Genomic DNA, 14,415 nt, shown 5'->3' on the forward strand with positions numbered 1-14,415 from the left:
GGGCACAGTGCACGCTGACCAGGTCGCCAGGTGTACGGTGTTTCTCCGACACATTGGTGCGGCTGGCTTCCGGGTTGGATGGGCATTGTGTCAAGAAACAGTGCGGCTTGGTTGGGTTGTGTTTCGGAGACTAACTACTACCAATTGGATACCACGAAATTGGGGAGAGAAAAGGGGGGGAAAAAAATACACAAAAAAATGTAATACAAATACTAAGACTATAACACAGGCTAAAGTCACACAGCGTAGGTCCAAATCATATGATACAGCCTACCTCCCAAGGCTCCTGGACAATACGCAATCAGACCAAACAACATCACTTCCTGTTGGAGCCGAGACTCAAACTTTGGCAGTTACTTCAGCATCTAAGCTTAACTATTGCATAACGTCCTTTGAAGATCATGGAATGAAAAACAAAATAAAGAGGTGAAAGTAAATCATTAGTAAACCAATACAGAAAAATATCAAAACTTCTATTATGAACCTTCCTCTCTCTCGTTATCCCTCTCCACAGACTCAACAGAAAACCTGCCTCTCATTCCAGGAAGATTAGTCTAGGTTTCCTCTTTACCAGGTTGGTTGTCATGCACTTGTAAGGCTAAAGACACCTTGCTTTCACCATCACTAATCTGACTGGAGATAAGTACCAGCCCTAAAGCTGGTTCCACAGCGTCCCCACTTGCACTAACTGTCAGTGAGCGCAGTCAGTCAGTCAGTCAGGGCTTCGGGGTACAGCAGTTCCAGAAATGGAGGTTGGGAATGCTCTTTCCATGCTGGGGGTCGGACCATAAAGTGTTACAACTATCTCTATTCACCCACTCTCTCCCTCTCACTCTCTTCCTCCCCCATCCCACCCCACCCCTCTCTTCCTCACCCACACCTTGCCCCTCTTCTCTTCCTCCCTCTCCTCTTTTGCGTCTGGTGGAAACAGCATCAGCCGGAGGAATGGTGCAGACTTACTGTAGGATCAGCAGCAGGTTGGGTCACCTCCCTGTGAGTGGCTATTCCCTGGACTATAATCGCTGTCACACTGGTCAGTGCCAGCCACAGTGTATTACAGTACGTCCTGTCTGAAGCTACTAAGACTGCTAAGCTGCTTTGAACTGCGGTATTCATTCATATTTTAATTACAACGCATGGTCCTTTCTCCGATTTAAACCATTTAATGGATAAGCCATTCATATTTTTCAGCTTAGACTTTACATAGATGTCAACGTTCCTAGTACAGGCGCATGGGGACAATCAATACTTGCCAGCATTTATCATTCCTGTAGGCTGATTTACGTCAATGTTACCAGACTTCACAACAGTCTTAGAAATCGTTACATATGCTTGGTCACAACACCTGTACTGTCCCATAATTGAAACAAATCAGAAACGGAACAAAATTACCCAAACGTGTTGATTACTTGCCGAGAAGAACACAGCACAGCAGATCTATCTGAAAGGCACACCTTATCCTCACGGGAAAAAACCTTGGTCAGGCCTTTGCTTTCTGCTGTATGACACCACACCATGACTACTGATATCAGACCGTACCTTGAAGCCCTGCATTTCGACACCCCCCCTCTGCAGATCCACTGCCTGTCTGAACTAAAACTCACCCTGAGCTTGTTAATTACTGACATGTCGGTAATCATGTCAATTCATCGTTAATGCGTCTCACAGCTATAGATCTGCCAGCTCTAGGACTGTGGAAACAATAAAATGATTAGATACTCTGATTCTATCTATATGGCAACAACAGGCTCTGTCTAATCAGGAAGTCAGACGGCACCAAGGAATGTAGCAGTCAGATACTTCATAATCCTGTCTTTAGATTCCCAAGAACAGCACCTCGGTCTAGCTGAGAACGCTGTCAGAACAAAAATGGTTGCCATAGGAATGAGCAGCGTGCTTAGTCACCCACAGACCAAGGACGAGACGTTTCAGGAGAATGGTGCCCTAACAGAATACAAACACCGCTGTATCTGTGGGGTGGGAAAGAAACAAATGCAACTACAGGCTGTGTGTGTGTGTGTGTGTGTGTTGTGTAATCCAACACTGTTTTAAGATGTAGACAGTATTTGGAGTGTGTGTGTGATTGCGACACTATCTGACTGTTAAGGAGTGTGTGTGCACGTCACACTGTTTTCCCCTGGCGACATCATTAACAAGTGTGTTGACCCGGTGTAAATAGCCTTGTACTATGTAGCAGTGACACGTGTCCCACACACACACACACACACCTAATCAATCTAGTCTCTTAATAACGTCAAAGAGAGGTGCTGGATAGCTACCAAACCAGATACCTACAGAGCAGATCACTACAGTACAGAGCTCATAGCTAATATATGGACTGGACCGCAACTCTATACAATTCACCAAACATGCTGATGGAATCCATGCCCCTAGGCAGGCTGATTAAAAACATCTGATGCTCAGTCAGTCTTATGTGACATGCTAATAAAGGACATTAATCTTATGTACAAGAGAGTCAATATTAAGTGATAGCTATACTGTAGTAAGCTAACTACAACAACAGTACTGGCGTCAGGTAGCCTAGCGGTTAAGAGCGTTTAAGAGCATGCCAGTAGCCGAAAGGTCGCTGGTTCGAATCCCTAAGCCGACTGGGTGAAACATCTGACGATGTGCCCTTGAGCAAGATACTGGATAGGAGTGTCTGCTAAATGACTAAAATGTCAAATGTACTAGAACACGGGTAATTATGGAAATGTCAAATTAGTAATAACATACTGACCAACTTGTTTCAGTTTACTAATAACATACTATCCAAATACCCAGGCTGAAATATGCCCCAAGCTGATATATGCCCCAGAGTCAAGGCAAAGTTATCTTTACATGTTATCTACCTCCCCTTCACACACACACACACACACACACACACACACACACACACACACACACAACTCCATCATACAAAGTACTGCTGCTCCAGCCATGACTTACCCAGACATCCAGCCCCTCTGTACACTGAGAGAAAACACAGCCAGAATGGTGCTGCTTCTCCTTTTACACACTCCTCCTTTTTCCTGGCACACACTTAGCGCTCTCTCTTTAGCGCTACCACACACACACACACACCACGCTGCTGCACAGTTAATGTGGTGGGAGAGTTGTCCCCGCTGTGTCCGATACTATCAGTGTTCTCCTCAGACTGACGAGGTTCAGAGAGAGAGGGAGAACCACCCCTCCCCTTCAGTTCTGAAGCTCAGCTCGGCAGTACTGCAGTAAGTAACCCCAAAGCTTCTCAGAGAGAGAGGGACAGGGGACGGGGCGTAGAGTGTGTGTAAGGCAGCTATGGAATGTGTTTTCCCCCCTTACCATGAGCACCTCATGCCAGCAGCAGCAGCTCTCATCAACTCGCTCCATGACACACACACACACACACACACACACACACACACACCACGAGCCAGGCATGTTCAAGGTCTAACTTAGAGTGGGAGGGGAGAGTTCAGTTCTGTTGACACTGTTGGAGAGGAATGAATGTGTGTGTGTGTGTGTGTGTGTGTGTGTGTGTGTGTGTGTGTGTGTGTGTGTGTGTGTAGAGAGCAGGTAACCTGGTCAGAATGCTGCCCCCAAAAAAAAAAGTGGGAGGAGACTTTTCCCACCAAGCAAAATCAAAATCCACTGTTGCTAAGCAGCAAAAGTCTCCCACCCTTATTTGCTGCAGCAGGAAAGTAGCGCCAGGTTCTGGAGGGAAAGGAAAATACAGCAGACGATTACAACATGCCGATACACAGGGCTATTGACCAGCTAGTCCCGTGTAAATAGATTACAATATGTAATACACAGGGCTATTGACCAGCTAGTCCCGTGTAAATAGATTACAATATGTAATACACAGGGCTACTGACCGACCAGCAAGTTCTGTGTAAATAGAGAGATTACAAAGGGCCTTATCCATGAACGACTGCTAATTTTATGCACACATGCATACGCCCACACACACACACACACGGTCACTGAGGATAACGGCTATACCGGTGACACACACACACTTCTAGCAGGGGAGCTACCTTTGATATCTGACCTCTGAACCCAAACCCAGCACACAGAGGTCATGAACTCCAGCATGTGGACAAATACAGTATAAATACAGGAGGATCTACACAGTAAGACTGTGACTTATGATCAACAACAGCAGTTAAATATTACAGCAACTGCATCGTCGGCCAACGCTAATGCTACTTAAATAGGAGGAATAGTGCCATATCAATACCAGCTGAATAAGATCTCTAATGCACACACACACACACACACGCACACGCGCACACACACACACACACACAGATCTGCATGCGACATGTCGACTGCCCTAACCAACGCTGGCAGGCTCAGTGGAACCATCAGAACGCCATGGCGATATGAAGATGACAGGAGGAAAGGAAGACAGGAAAAGAAAGAGGACTTTCTCTCCAAAGAAGACAGACAACTCTGTATTCAGGAAAATGACGACGCACTTGATATCTCCAGAAATTAATTCTTCCATGGTATCTTATGAGAACACACACACACACACACACACACACACTTAATGTCCTTGCTGCATATCTGGATCACAGCAACATTTCAAATGAAAACAGTCACTGGAAATTGGATGCCATTGAAATGGCAAATCGATTGCATAACACACACAGAGAACACAAAAGGAAGGAGACAATGTAAATAAGCAGAGCCCACGCGGATTTGTCCGAGCAAAGAGCAACACACAACACTCATTCTTCCCACAGGGTGAAAATGTAGAGACTTTACACGAAAGGGAGATAGAAAGAGAGAACGAGAGAGGGAGAGAGGGATAACTAGAGGAAGAAAGAGAGATTTTGGGTTCTTCCAATAGGTCTCCTTCACCCTACTGTATCTAACTAAGCCTGGAATGAACAAACACTAGCTGTTTGACATGAGGGAAGTTCGGACATCCAACATCCGCCACACATACTGCAGCTTAGAACTGAAAATCTTTACAGAACTTTCCCACTTCAATAAGCACATAGGGGTGGGAAGGGAATCAGCCAGCATGTAGTTCAGGGGTAAGCAGGCAGCAGCTACAGACCAAGTGGTTTAAATTCATTCACACAAAGATCAATGGATGGAAACGTTTAAGGCCTGAAAACAGTCATATTTATATCTGTGGAGAATGGCATCATCAACCAATCATTCCATGACTTATCTGATTAAATAACGGGTCAATATATAAAAATATTGACTCTGAAGCAACTGCAAAAAAAACTAACCATAATCACTACTTTCAGATACATTTTCTTCAAGTCCAGGCATGTTATAGCCGTGTCAAAAATAAATCAGATTTATTTTGATTAAACTAAAAAGGATGCTGAAGAATTCAAAGCCAAGCAGGAATTTCTAATGTTAAAGCTCAGGTCAGAGTTAAAGGCTATGGAATCACAAGATCAGAGGGAAAATACACACAAGGGGATTAGAGTAACTATACTGTTCAGGCGTATGAAGAAACGTTGAGGTAATGTTTGTTTGGTATGATATGAACGTTGAGGAAATGTTTCTCCGGGATGAGAGCCTGCCTTCCTGGTGGCATGCAAACCCTCATATAACCTTTCACTTCGCCTGTCATTTCCATGGCTAAGAGAGCTAGGGTGTGTTTGTATGTTGGTGTCCCCTTGTAACCTAGTGAAAATGACATGAACTTCCTTGTCATCAATAACTTCACACAGCTCATAGAGAACTCTCCCCATCTTTGATTGACAAACATTTCTCTGTAACTAAAATAGTTCTAGCACAGAAAGTTCCAGAACAGAAACCATTTGCAACATTCCAGTGTTGCCCAGACTCAAAATACAAGTTCTAATCAATCCTTGTCTGACTGAGAACACAGTTAAGAGTGATAAGTGTCTCTACAACAACAGTGTGTGTGTGTGTGTGTGTGTGTGTGTGCGCTACATGGCGCCAGCTGTCACTGATAACACACAGATTTAGTCCTTCATCTCGCCTGGCTCCTCTCACACATGTACTGGTCTACGGGCTGGTCAACAGGACAGGGTCTACGGGCTGGTCAACAGGACAGGGTCTACGGGCTGGTCAACAGGACAGGGTCTACGGGCTGGTCAACAGGGTCTACGGGCTGGTCAACAGGGTCTACGGGCTGGTCAACAGGGTCTACGGGCAGGGTCTACGGGCTGGTCAACAGGACAAGTACATCAAGTGAAGACTTCTATAATTAACAACTGATTGACTAAATAACCAAACAACATGTTTTGATGAAAGCAATGACTTGGGATGTGGTAGACTTAATGTGCTAAACAGGAGCACACCAATAAAATAAAAGAATGTATTTGAAATCGGGACTGCAAAACATCACAGCCAGCTACTTAAAAAATCTGCCTAATCTTGTTTGAAATACATATACTAGGACCACACACACAGTCAACTTATCATGGACCACCCAGCCGGCACTTACCCTCTTCAACAAGGGAACACATTTTTCCCAGGCTGCCCCTGTCAGGCCACCAGAGCTCAGGACCTCTTTGGGGACTAAGGGGCCCTCAGCCCGGCTGGTCTAAAGACCCAGAACCATCATTTAGACCTGGGAGGCCCCTTGCTCCCAGAAATAGATCAGTATTCTGTAACTATTTAGACTCGTGACATATAATGCATTCAGAAAGTATTTAGACCCCTTGACTTTTTCCAAATGTTGTTACGTTACAGCCTTATTCTAAAATTGTTTTTTTCCTATTAATCTACACAAAATAATCCATAATGACAAACCAAAAACAGGTTTTTAGAAATGTTTGCATATGTATTAAAAATAAAAAAACTGAAATATCACATTTACATAAGTATTCATACCATTTACTCAGTACTTTGTTGAAGCACCTTTGGCAGTGATTACAGCCTCGAGTCTTCTTGGGTATGATGCTACAAGCTTGGCAAAACTGTATTTGGGGAGTCTCTCCCATTCTTCACTGCAGATCCTCTCAAGCTCTGTCAGGTTGGATGGGGAGCGTCGCTGCACAGCTATTTTAAGGTCTCTCTAGAGATGTTAGATGGGGTTCAAGTCCGGGCTCTGACTGGGCCACTCAATGACATTCATAGACTTCTCCCAAAGCCACCCCTACGTTGTCTTGGCTATGTGCTTAGGGTCATTGTAATGTTGGAAGGTGAACCTTTGCCCCAGTCTGAGGTCCTGAGCGCTCTGGAGCCGGTTTTCATCAAGGATCTCTCTGTGCTTTGCTCTGTTCATCTTTCCCTCCATCCTGACTAGTCTCCCAGTCCCTGCCGCTGAAAAACATCCCCACAGCATGATGCTACACCCACCATTCCGCACCGTAGAGATGGTGCCAGGTTTCCTCCAGACGTGACGCTTGGCATTCAGGCCAGAGTTCAGTCTTGGTCTCATCAGACCAGAGAATCTTGTTTCTCATGGTCTGAGAGTTCTTTAGATACCTTTTGGCAAATTCCAAAGGGCTGGCAAGTGCATTTTACTGAGGAGTGGCTTCCACCTGGCCACTCTAGCATAAAGGCCTGATTGGTGGAGTGCTGCAGAGATGGTTGTACTTCTGGAGCGCTGTCAGAGTGACCATCGGGTTCTTGGTCACCTCCCTGACCAAGCCCCTTCTCCCCCGATTGCTCAGTTTGGCCGGGCAGCCAGCACTAGGAAGAGTCTTTGTGGTTCCAAACTTCTTCTATTTAAGAATGACGGAGGCCACTGTGTTCTTGGGGACCTTCAGTGCTGCAGAAATGTTTTGGAACCTTTCCCCAGATCTGTGCCTTGACACAATCCTGTCTCGGAGCTCTACAGACAATTCCTTCGACCTTATGGCTTGGTTTTGCTCTGACATGCACTGTCAAATGAGGGACCTTATATAGACAGGTGTGTGCCTTTCAAAATCATGTCCAATCTATTGAATTTACCACAAGTGGACTCCAATCAAGTTGTAGAAACATCTTAAGGATGATCAATTGAAACAGGGTGCACCTGACCTCAATTTCACATCCCATAGCAAAGGGTCTGAATACTTGTGTACAGTTGAAGTCGGAAGTTTACATACACCTTAGGCAAATAGTTTAAACTCAGTTTTTCACAGTTCCTAAAATGTAATCCTAGTAAAAATTCCCTGTCTTAGGTCAATTAGGATCACCACTTTATTTTAAGAATGAGAAATGTCAGAATAATAGTAGAGAGAATGATTTATTTCAGCTTTTATTTCTTTCATCACATTCCTGGTGGGTCAGAGGTTTACATACACTCAATTAGTATTTGGTAGCATTGCCTTTAAATTGTTTAACTTGGGTCAAACGTTTTGGGTAGCCTTCCACAAGCTTCCCACAATAAGTTGGGTGCATTTTGGCCCATTCCTCCTGACAGAGCTGGTGTAACTGAGTCAGGTTTGTAGGCCTCCTTGCTGGCACACGCTTTTTCAGTTCTGCACACAAATTTTCTATGGGATTGAGGTCAGCGCTTTGTGATGGCCACTCCAATATCTTGACTTTGTTGTCCTTAAGCCATTTTACCACAACTTTGGAAGTATGCTTGGGGTCATTGTCCATTTGGAAGACTTATTTGCAACCAAGCTTTAACTTCCTGACTGATGTCTTGAGATGTTGCTTCAATATATCCACATAATTCTCCGTCCTCATGATGCCATCTATTTTGTGAAGTGCACCAGTCCCTCCTGCAGCAAAGCACCCCCACAACATGATGCTGCCACCCCCGTGCTTCACGGTTGGGATGATGTTCTTCGGCTTGCAAGCCTCCCCCTTTTTCCTCTGAACATAACGATGGTCATTATGGTGAAACAGTTCTATTTTTGTTTCATAAGACCAAAGGACATTTCTCCAAAAAGTACCATCTTTGTCCCCATGTGCAGTTGCAAACCGTAGTCTGGCTTTTTTATGGCGGTTTTGGAGCAGTGGCTTCTTCCTTGCTAGGCGGCCTTTCAGGTTATGTCGATATAGGACTCATTTTACTGTGGATATAGATACTTTTGTACCTGTTTCCTCCAGCATCTTCACAAGGTCCTTTGCTGTTGTTCTGGGATTGATTTGCACTTTTCGCACCAAAGTACGTTAATCTTTAGGAGCCAGAACGCGTCTCCTTCCTAAGCAGTATGACGGCTGCCTGGTCCCATGGTGTTTAGACTTACATAATATTGTTTGTACAGATGAACGTGGTACCTTCAGGCGTTTGGGAAATTGCTCCCAGCGATGAATCAGACTTGTGGAGGTCTACAAGTTTTTTCTGAGGTCTTGGCTGATTTCTTTTGATTTTCCCATGATGTCAAGCAAAGAGGCACTGAGTTTGAAGGTAGGCCTTGAAATACATCCACAGGTACACCTCCAATTGACTGAAATTATGTCAATTAGCCTATCAGAAGCTTCTAAAACCATGACATTTTCTGGAATTTTCCATGCTGGTTTAAAGGCACAGTCAACTTAGTGTATGTAAACTTCTGACCCACTGGAATTGTGATACAGTGAATTATGTGAAATAATCTGTCTGTAAACAATTGTTGGAAAAATGACTTATGTCATGCACAAAGTAGATGTTCTAATCGACTTGTCTAACCTATAGTTTATTAACATGAAATTTGTGGAGTCGTTGAAAAACGAGTTTTAATGACTCCAACCTAAGTGCATGTAAACCTCCGACTTCAACTGTAAATAAGGTATTTCTGTTTATTATTTTTTATACATTTGCAAAAAAAAATCTAAAAACCTGTTTTTGATTTGTCATTATGAGGTAAAAAAGTAATTTAAATCAATTTTAGTACAAGGCTGTAACGTAAAAAAATTTGGAAAAAGGGAAGGGGTCTGAATAATTTTGATTTCACTGTACATAAGGCATTTATACAATATAGGCTATATGGCTAAAAGGTAGCCAATGGTATTTGAAGTAGGTATTTAGACTACACAAATGCAACATCTACCATTCACCACTAACCACACAGCCATTAGACCACGTCCTCAATTATGTGGTGGGTGTAAACATTTAAGCAAAGTGCTCTTGACAAGTCACCCAGCAAGTGTTAGGCCTAGTGGTTAGAGGGGGTATTCCAGACAGCCTGGGGAGGCTGTGACATCTATTCCCTCTGGAGTCATTCAGAGTCCTCACATAGCTCAGCTGTTAGCTTCAACCAAGGCAGACTATCAGACTAAACAAATAGCTCGCAGGTGGGTCATCACAGTCCATCTCCCTCTCAACAGAGAACGTTTAGATAGAAATACAGTACGAAGGACATTCATGCCTCTCTGGCATGTATACTGAACAAAAATATGCAACAATTTCAACGATTTACCTGAGTTACAGTTCATATACGGAAATCAGTCAATTGAAATGAATTCATCAGGCCCTAATCTATGGATTTCACATGACTGGGTATGAGCACAGCCAATCAGAATGAGTTTTTCCCCACAAAAGGGCTTTATTACAGAAAGAAATGCTTCTCAGTTTCATCAGCTGTCCAGGTGGCTGGTCTCAGATGATCCTGCAGGTGAAGAAGCCGGATGTGGAGGTCCTGGGCTGGCGTGGTTACACGTGGTCTGTGGTTGTGAGGCCGGTTGGACGTACTGCCAAATTCTCTAAAATGAAGTTGGAGGCGGCTTATGGTAGAGAAATTAACATTCAATTATCTGGCAACAGCTCTGGTGGACATTCCTGCAGTCAGCATGTCAGTTCCACGCTCCCTCAAAACTTGAGACATCTGTGGCATTGAGTTGTGTGACAAAACTGCACATTCTATTTTATTGTCCCCAGCGCAAAGTGCACCTGAGTAATGATCATGTTTAATCAACTTCTTGATATGCCACACCTGTCAGGTGGATGAATTATCTTGGCAAAGGTGAAATTCTCACTAACAGGGATGTAAACAAATTTGAGCACAAAATTGAAGAGAAATAAGCTTTTTGTGTGTATGGAACATTTTGGGGATACTTTATTTCAGCTCATGAAACATGGGACCAACACCTTACGTGTTGCATTTATATCACATCAACTCTATCCATGACATTTCTATCTGCAAAGTTCCACACGGTTTGCCCGCTGAAGGTGCACCAGTATTTCATCTTGCCTGCCGAGCTAACACATCACTGTATACTAAGTAGTATGAAGTTTAGTTTGGAGATCGGAATAAAATGAGTCTTTGTGTGAGTGAAACATGACCGAACTAAGTGAGCAGCTATATCGGATGTCTCAGTGCTGTGCCAGTGAGCGAGGGAGTCAGAGAGAGCACCCGCAACATACCACCCTAACAGGCATGTTGAGTCTACACCGGACCCACCTAACATGATTGCACCGTATCAGGTTTTTATGAGACGCCATTAACCTGCCAGTGAGACTGAACCCAGAGGAAGAGGTCAAAGAAAGACGGTTGCCATTTTGTGCCTAATGTGCCCCTCCAGCCTAAATGGAATGGAACTAAACTCAGGTGTAGGTAAACAAATAGCTGGGCCATTTGGAATGTACTACAAAATGCAAGGACCAGTGTTTCCCCTAGGATTTTTTTCAGCAGCAGTGGCAGAGTTAGCGGGGCAGGGAGTAGGGTTTTCCTGGGGCACACATCTACATTATAAATAAAAAATATATACAGTGCCATCGGAAAATATTCAGACCCCTTGACTTTTTCCAAATTTTGTTACATTACAGCCTTTATCTAAATTGGATTAAATAAAACAATTTCCTCAGCAATCTACACACAATACCACATGATGACTAAGCGAAAATAGGTTTTTGGAAATGTATTAAAAACAAAACATATATATATATTTTTTTTACATAAGTATTCAGACTCGAAATTGAGCTCAGTTGCATCCTGTTTCCATTGATCATCCTTGAGATGTTTCTACAACTTGATTGGAGTCCTCTTGGGGTAAATTCTATTGATTGGACATGATTTGGAAAGGCCTACACCTGTCTATATTGGGTCTCTCAGTTGACAGTGCACGTCAGAGCAAAAACCAAGCCATGAGGTCGAAGGAATTGTCCATAGAGCTCAGAGACAGGATTGTGTCGAGGCACAGATCTGGGGAAGGGTAGCAAGATATTTCTGCAGCATTGAAGGTCCCCAAGAACACAGTGGCCTCCATCATTCTTAAAAGGAAGAAGTTTGGAACCACAAAGACTCTTCCTAGAGCTGGCCACCCGGCCAAACTGAGCAATCATGGGAGAAGGGCCTTGGTCAGGGAGGTGAACAAGAACCCGATGGTCACTCTGACAGAGCTCTAGAGTTACTCTGTGGAGATGGGAGAACCTTCCAGAAGGACAACCATCTCTGCAGCCCTCCACCAATTAGGCCTTCATGGTAGAGTGGCAAGACAGAAGCCACTCCTCATTAAAAGGCATATGACAGAGTTGAGTTTGCCAAAAGGCACCTAAACTCTTAGACCATGAGAAACAAGATTCTCTGGTCTGATGAAACCAAGATTGAACTCTTTGGCCCGAAAGCCAAGCGTCACGTCTGGAGGAAACCTGGCACCATCCCTACGGTGAAGCATGGTGGTGGCAGCATCATGTTGTGGGAATGTTTTTCAGTGGCAGGGAATGGGAGACTTGTCAGGGTCGAGGCACAGATGAACAGAGCAAAGTACAGAGAGATCCTTGATGTCAACCTGCTACAGAGGGCTCAGGACCTCAGACTGGGGGCGAAGGTTGACCTTCCAAAAGGACAACGACCCTAAACACACAGGAGTGGGATCGGGACAAGTCTCTGAATGTCATTGAGTGGCCTAGACAGAGCCCGGACTTGAACATCTCTGGAGTGACCTGAAAATAACTTTGCAGCAACGCTCCCCATCCAACCTGACAGAGCTTGAGAGAATCTGCAGAGAAGAATGGGAGCAACTCCCCAAATACAGATGTGCCAAGTTTGTAACATCATACCCAAGAAGATTTAAGGCTGTAATTGCTGCCAAAGATGCTCCAACAAAGTACTGAGTAAAGGGTCTGAATAATTATGTAAATGTAATATTTCAGAGAGATATATATATATATACTTCAATTTCTATCAAATTTGATCAATTTTAGAATATGGCTGTAAAGTAAAGGGGTCTGAATACATTCTGAAGGCACTATCTATATACAGTATATATATATATTTTTTTTTTGTTGCAATGGTGGCCTCGATTTAGCAGCGGCGGTGTGTAGCTGCTAAATGCATACAGGGGAAACACTGAAGGACCATTCATTTTGAGTGACCCTGGTGCAATTCCTCGCCACAAACATCCACGATGCAGCGTTCTCCACCTGGCATAGCCTACGCAGCTTGGGTGGCTGCTTAGAATGCCTGACGTGTTACGGACCCAAAATAGACCAGAGTGAGGGGATGGAGTCAACACAGACAGTAGAGTGTGAGGAGGAAGAGTGATAACTCCCTAAATGGTAGAACTAAAACAGGACAAGCAGCTAATACATCTATAGAGAGCTCCAGTCAATCTATACTAAGGCTAGTAAACTACCCTGTCTCAATGCTTAGGGTCAGTAAATAGTAAAAAGAGAAATTAGACCAAAAATGACAACAAAAAAATCGAATTGAATTTTAAACCGGAATTACATGTCGCTGGCTGTTTTGGTACTTGATCTATGACTTTTAAGAGTAAAACAGTAAATACTATAACAATGGGAGAGGCTTGGCCTCCGTTATTGAAAAACGGAACTAGATTTAGCAGTTTAACTCTTTACATCGTGTTATAAATGTTTAAAATTATAGCTAAATTATAGGGTAAATAAAGAATTGAATGGCTGGTAAGAGCTCTTAAGATACAATGACGCCATCAATCAGAAATGGCTATTGCGTAACTCAACAAGCCCAGGCAAAGTTAGATGAGTTTGAATAAGGAGCGGCTATGCTTGTTGCAGTCTTGACATTAAAGTGCAATGCAATGCATAAGACACACATGTAACAGTTTTGGAAAGTTACCACCCTCTGGTTAAGGATGGGGCTCTGACTGTTACTATCGTAAACATGGTGTCAGTGTTTTCATCCAGATGGACTTTAAAAAGTCTGAGCACGTCATACAAGAGAGACAACAGGAAAATGTAGATGAACAACGATGAGTCTTGTCAAATATAGTTCGAGCGGTCTGATTTTCAAAAGTGCGTCAGGATTGAGCCATCAACCTTAGCAGCAATCAATTGAAAACAAGTCTGTTTTCTGTTAACAAATGTTAGGAAATGTTCTGTTTTCTATAAGTCTATCTGTCATGGCTTGTCTTGAAATGGAGACACTTTCTTGGAGCCACTGTGTTTGTAGCCGACAGTTAGTTCAGTCTGAGGCTGTGTGGCGGTCTGTTGTCCTTAGAAGCTGAGTAGAAACAGATATGGTAACTAGCCCCCTGGGGTAAAAGCTTAGACATACATACATACATACATACATACATACATACATACATACATACATACATACATACATACATACATACATAAAAACCCTGGCAGAACACCTCCTG

General features: G+C 43.6%; 1 protein-coding gene across 3 annotated transcripts in view; it reads right to left on the reverse strand.

The window, feature by feature from the left end:
• Window positions 1-14,415, reverse strand: part of LOC106602190 (microtubule-associated tumor suppressor 1 homolog) — an 83,611-nt gene that overhangs the window by 63,798 nt on the left and 5,398 nt on the right. Inside the window, exons 1-2 of one of the 3 annotated variants that reach the window (XM_045716429.1) lie at window positions 2,950-3,221; window positions 275-370 (exon numbers count right to left, since the gene is read on the reverse strand). The exons of 1 other annotated variant lie outside the window; for it this stretch is intronic. The gene's annotated coding sequence lies outside the window, so the exon portion shown is untranslated. Of the gene's footprint in view, window positions 1-274; window positions 371-2,949; window positions 3,222-14,415 lie in introns of those variants that run through there. One more of the 3 variants, XM_045716427.1, reaches the window with a different exon arrangement.

This window comes from Salmo salar, chromosome ssa04 (assembly GCF_905237065.1).
Source record: "Salmo salar chromosome ssa04, Ssal_v3.1, whole genome shotgun sequence".
In the NCBI taxonomy this organism is placed as follows: Eukaryota; Metazoa; Chordata; class Actinopteri; order Salmoniformes; family Salmonidae; genus Salmo; species Salmo salar.